The following is a 5,838-nucleotide window of genomic DNA, read 5'->3' on the forward strand; positions in this document are numbered from 1 at the left end:
CTACTCCAGTGGTCAAATAATACTCACTGTACCTTTAAGCCAGCAGACTTCTTTTATTGAGAGTACATGATTTGGTTATTAATTTAGTTTTCATTTTAAAAAATCAAACTACTTTCTTTCATAATTTTTTTTACCATTGTGTAAACTTTCCAAGCATACAATAAAAAAGAGAAATTTAGTACTTGGAATTTTTATAGAGACTTAATGTTTTTTTTTCAGTTATCAAAAGATGATGTGGATCTGTTTTGTATTTTGGTCTACACCGTTTTTAATTAATTCCAAGTCTTAGTTTGAAAGTGAACTTGAACTTAGACCTAAACTAGTATTCTAAACGTTTTTTGAGGCAAGGCAAACATTTTTTCATCAAAAAAATATGGCTGCACAGTGTCTGCCAGAAAAACAGCATCCGTTTCATGTATGTTAAAAGCTTGAATTATCAGGCTGACCAGTATAAATATTTAGTGGTCACCGTGGCCCAGGAAGTAATGCATGTTATTCATTTTGATTATTGATTTTGCTTTAATTTTAGACTTTACTATATTTTACACCTGTTCCTCAAGTTATGCAAAGTGTTCTTACTGTTTTTTTAAATAACTAAAAATAATAAAAACAAGCAAAACATGATATGCAAGCGGAATCATGATTTTTTTACTAGGTTCTAAGGTTTTCAATTAGTTAAAATAATGAAATACTCACAATAGGCAAAATATTGTGCAATATTTTTTTACTTTCATCATTTTATTTTACATTTTTTTGTGGGGCAATCTTTAACAGCTTCATCAACCAAAATACTCCTTTAAATGTATTTCTCTGTACTTCCTCATGAACAGATAATTAGCTTTTAAAAAGAAAAATAGTAGTCTACTGCCACCTACTGATATGGATGAAAGTTTAGTTACCCACTGGAAGAAAGAAAATATACTTAACAATGGCATGCTTTTTTGCAAAGATGAAAGAGGGCAATTTCCTGTGGCACACTAGTCAAGATTTCACGGCACAATAGTTTGCCCCGACAAACTGGTTGAAAAAAAAAAAAACAGTTCAAACAAGAGACAAGATTGTTTTAAATAAAGACCCAAAGCCCTTGTAGATCACCAAACACATGTCTGAAATTTATTTGGTCCAGTAATTGTACACATTTCAACCCGAAGTTAACAATACATGCACACACACACTCACGTACTCACGCAGACACACATCATCGGTTGCATGAGGGGAGAACTTCTTTTATTGAACCGTGTTATTGTTCTCCACTCTCCAACATGGCTGCTATACATTGATGTCTACTTAATACAGATAGCACCCAGTTATGAGATAAAGAAGTCCACCAAGTAGTGCAGGTGTGTTAGTCCTCTATTAATATCGTGTAAGAGTGCGGTTAGTTGGCCATGGCGCCCTGAGCTCGCTCGTTTCATGATCGGAACAGATCGATATACAGTTGTATGAAAAAAGTCTGGGCAGCCCTGATCATTTTTAAGAGTTTCCTTTATGAATGATTGGTTTTTCGTATCAACAATTTCAGATAAAGATATTATAAAGCAGACCAACACAGTGATAGTGAGATGAAATTAAGTTTATAGGGTTGACGTAAAGTGTCTGATAATTACATAAACAAAAGTAGGCAGGTTAAAAAATCTGGGCACCCAAAGAGAAAAACTATCTCAATATTTAATAGATCCTTCTTTATCAGCAATAACAGCCTTCAAACGCCTAAAGCTTCCAGTGAGGGTCTGGATTTTTGTTGAAGGTATTTTTGATCATTTTTCTTTACAAAACATCTGCAGTTCAGTACGGGTTGATGCCTAAAGAGCAAGGACAACCCTCTTTAAAGGTTCCTATGCATGAACATAGAATTTGAGCAGTGTTTATGGTCGTTGTTGTTGAAGCATGCAGCTGTAGCGCAACTCAAACTTTGTCAAAGATTCTTGAACATTGATCGTAATTAATACAGACTAAAATCCATGTGACCCTCAACTCTAACTAGATTGGCAGTACCTACACTGGCAACACAGCGTAATGAAGCCACCACCAAATTTTACTGTCGGTAACACATGTTTGTCTTGGAATGCTCTGTCCTTTTTCCACCATACATACCACCCTTTGCTATGTCCATCCATCCATTAATTAACTGCACCACTTATCCTCAGTAGGGTCGTGGGGGAGCTAGAGCCCATCCTAGCTGACCTTGGGCAGTGGGCAGGATACACCCTGAACTGGTTGCCAGCCAGTCACAGGGCACAAAGAGACAGACAACTCACTCGCCCATTTCCACCTTGGGACAATTTGGACCAGCCAATGAACCTGACATGCATGTTTTTGAAATGAGGGAGGAAAATGGAGTACCCGGAGGAAACCCACGCAAGAACGGGGAGAACATGCAAACTCCGCACAGGAAGGCTGGTAGCTGGATTTTAACCCATGACCTCAGAACAGTGCCGCTGATGATCTGACCACTACGCTGCCGTGCCACCCTTGCTATATCCAAATAACTAAATTTTAGTCCACAGCACCATATTCCAAAATGTGCCATGATTGGTCAAATGCTGCACATTGACACTATATGCAGCAAGATCATGTTTCGGTTCTTAGGCGCTGGTCTGTGGGTTGACTGTTTTTTCCATCTTTTGTCTCTGCTCATCTGAGATTTTTCACGCCCTTTCACAATGGGACGTACCTAGAACTGTGCCTTAACTAGAACTCTGCCTGTGAACTTCCATTTCCCCATTTTGTTTCTCACCGTGGAAAAAGACAGCTGCGATTATCGAGCTAGCTTTTTGTATCCTTTACCCCTGTCAGAATCCAGTCCTCAAGGGCTGTAGGTTTTAGAGTTTTCCTTTATGAAACACGGGTGAATCACATCGAAAAGACAGTTATTCCGCAGAGCTTGCTGTCTAATCGGGGGTGGAAAGGAAAACATGCATACATCCGGCTCTTTTGGGATTAGGTTTGATACACGTTCCCTAAAATATGATGTTGAACAATCTGTTTTCAGGTCATTTGGTAGTTGTTTTAAGGCTCCCATGTTACCACTCTTCAAAGAAGATGCAACATATAGAACAACTTGCAACTTTTTCATGGTCGGTTATACCTGTGAATATTGATCGAAGTGCTTCCTAAACCAATTTTGTATTCAAACAACCAGTGCTTAAGGTATTCAAAATCAATGAAACAAGATGGGTGCCCAAATATATGCAAATGTCTACTTTCATCGAAGTTATCACTGCACACTTTCTGTAAATCCTAAAAGCTTCATTATACTTTTTAAACATTGCCGTGGTTGCCTGCTGTATGATCTATTCAACCGAGATTGATGATCAGAAAAAACAGATTTATGTTGAAAAAAATCGTAAGAATGAACAGGACTTCCCAAAATTTTTCTTATGACTGTAAGTCTCGACCGATCCTTTGGACATAGAGATGGAGCATAGCACAGAAAGTAAACACATTGTACAACGCACGAACATAGTCTCATATTTCAAGATTTGCTTGTCATATTTCTATCTGTATTAAGCTGTGTGTAATTGCATTCATTCAGTTGGGACGGAAAAAAATAATTTGTCCGACGAATGTTGGATGTTTTCGAAAGTCGCTCTGTCGTTACTGCTGGCCTATGTAAAGTAAATTACCTAACGCAAATTTTTGCAAATGGGTCGCCCCCTCATGACCGAAGTAAACTGTTTCTTTTACTGTTTTGTCATCCAAACTAGCCAGCAAGACGGTTCTTCTCAAAGACTATGTAGCTTCTCGAGTATGAATGTATTTTTATTTGAAAGGTTAAGAATGTTTTTTTGCTGAGGTCGTGTTCTATGATCAAAATTAGATTCAAACTTCTGCGTGAATATGTAAATACATGTAATTTGAAACGACACAGACAGGTATTATTTTGCTAGTGCTAACGCAAACACGCACATATCAATATTACTGGTCTGTCTGTTGTCATCATTTGGGGGTAACCGTGGTCATTTCAGGCCAGTAAAGCCTCAACGACGTGTAAATCAGGAGACCTGTTTGTTACATACTATCAGTTTATTTTGAACCTTGTGCATGTAGCCTGTATTTAAAATTGAAGTGAAAGTTACTGAGACAAGTTCACACACATTGGCACATACATACACCACAACGTTGCTTTGGAGAAGTGATTAGAAAAAAGACAATCTTAAGTCTGTGTGATGGAAACCAAATAAAACACACTCAAAGACTTGGTTACAAGCTAATTGATCGGCTTGATTTTGTATATCTATATTTACAGAATAGTTGGTAATTACCAATAAATAATATCCACTCCAGGTGGTATTTTCTCGATCAACCAATAACCAACCAATAAGATCATTTGTGAAAATTTGCCTTTTTTAAACTTTCTCTAGTCCGTCACAGAAGAAACACAAGATGAAAATAAAACATCCCCCATGTGAGCTACGCCCTAGCCGCAGTGTAGACTGTAAGTGGGAAGCAGAGACGTTTCAGTTTTAAAACTGAAGTATTTTTCACAAATGTAGTTAACACATCTGGCAACTTTTAAATGGTGACGAAAAATGTCTAATTGATTTTTTTTAAACTATTATATAATTCACCATCCACCAGCTAGATAATGTTTGTTACTAAACAACATCAGAGATGTGAACAATAGTTCTATTTTGGGGCCTTGTCTTATCTTTAGTACAATTGTATTCACATTTTTCACATAATAAAAAAAACGTAACAAAGAATAGATTGTTCTGAAAGAAAGCATGCAAACGGTTGTTTGAGGGAACGATGCAAAATATCTCTTAACCTGTGAATTCAATATCAAAGATTTAAGAATTTCGGGAATGGCACAAATAGATTTCAACATCTCTAAAGTTGGAATGGAATTGTTCGAGGATAATTTAAAATATCTCTTTGTTGGGTATTTTACTCTGAAAATCTGGTTGTCTTAGAAAGATTAGTAGTGCTTAATATGTCCTAAGGGCCCGGTCACACAGCCGTTTGTGTCTGTATCGCGGGTAAAATTTTGCGGTTTTTTTTTTTTGCCCGTGGATGCCCGCGATGGAAAATGCGCAAAATTGGCCAACCCGCTGTTCATCGGTGGTATGCCTGCAAAACAGACGCCGGCGACTGTTCCGCTTCCTCATCTCGTCATTTTCGCGTCACTTTCTTGTGTGGACCACGGGTATAAAAGCTCCCGAGCCGGTGTTGTGCCCAAATCCGACTCCTATACGGTGTGCATTACCGTTCGATTACGTTCACAACAAAAACAAAGACGGAATGGTTTAAGTTGTATTACATTCCCAACAAATGCAAGACAAAGTGGTTTTGGTTATATGTTCGCCATTACATTCCCTAAAAGTGATATAAAAGTGAGATAAAACGAGGTAAAAGTGGTTGTAGTAGCGAGGGGATGCAAATCTTGGCAGGGATGCATTTCTCGGCATGACACCGGGCTGTAGAAATCATAACCGCTCAAGACACAGTCCCGTGAAGATCAAGATTTCAAGCTATGGCACCGAAGAAGCCAATATGTTATTATTGTAATAGTTTTTCATTTTGATTTTATTATCTTGTTATGAAATGAAAAGAAATGTCAAGAAATAAAAATGGATTAAGACGAGGTCACTACGAAATTTCTGGCCGTGATTCAGCCTCGATACGCCCGTGAAAGGCTGTGTACCCGTGCTCTAAAGTATTGAGCAGCGCAAAATTTTTTCGCGCTGCCAACCGCGCGTGAATTTCCGACCGCGTGTTAAGCACTGCTGTATCTCGTCTGTATGGCGATCTCAAAGCGTCCAATAGCGTCCGCCTCACAGGCAGAAATTTCTGTCCGTGATTCAGCCGCAAACGGCTGTGTGACCGGGCCCTAAG

Source organism: Urocampus carinirostris, chromosome 13 (assembly GCF_059441175.1).
Source record: "Urocampus carinirostris isolate Australia breed hairy pipefish chromosome 13, RoL_Ucar_1.0, whole genome shotgun sequence".
NCBI lineage: Eukaryota > Metazoa > Chordata > Actinopteri > Syngnathiformes > Syngnathidae > Urocampus > Urocampus carinirostris.